This window comes from Anopheles moucheti, assembly GCF_943734755.1.
Source record: "Anopheles moucheti chromosome X unlocalized genomic scaffold, idAnoMoucSN_F20_07 X_unloc_35, whole genome shotgun sequence".
NCBI classification, from domain to species: domain Eukaryota; kingdom Metazoa; phylum Arthropoda; class Insecta; order Diptera; family Culicidae; genus Anopheles; species Anopheles moucheti.
The window spans coordinates 7,501-8,211 of NW_026453543.1; positions in this window are offsets into that span (position 1 = coordinate 7,501).

The following is a 711-nucleotide window of genomic DNA, read 5'->3' on the forward strand; positions in this document are numbered from 1 at the left end:
TCAGTTATCCCTGTGTTCATGGTTTTCGTGTGCTTCGATAGGTTTGGTCCGTGTTTTTGAGTACTCTTGTCCATGATTTTCGTGTGCTTCTTGAGGTTTGGTCCGATTTTCAGTACTCTTGTCCATGCTTTCACATGCTCTGATAGGTAGGTTCGTTCTCAGTTATCCCTGTGTTCATGGTTTTCGTGTGCTTCCATAGGTTTGGTCCGTGTTTTTGAGTACTCTTGTCCATGATTTTCGTGTGCTTCTAGAGGTTTGGTCCGATTTTCAGTACTCTTGTCCATGCTTTCACATGCTCTGATAGGTAGGTTCGTTCTCAGTTATCCCTGTGTTCATGGTTTTCGTGTGCTTCGAGAGGTTTGGTCCGTGTTTTTGAGTACTCTTGTCCATGATTTTCGTGTGCTTCTAGAGGTTTGGTCCGATTTTCAGTACTCTTGTCCATGCTTTCACATGCTCTGATAGGTAGGTTCGTTCTCAGTTATCCCTGTGTTCATGGTTTTCGTGTGCTTCCATAGGTTTGGTCCGTGTTTTTGAGTACTCTTGTCCATGATTTTCGTGTGCTTCTAGAGGTTTGGTCCGATTTTCAGTACTCTTGTCCATGCTTTCACATGCTCTGATAGGTAGGTTCGTTCTCAGTTATCCCTGTGTTCATGGTTTTCGTGTGCTTCCATAGGTTTGGTCCGTGTTTTTGAGTACTCTTGTCCATGATTT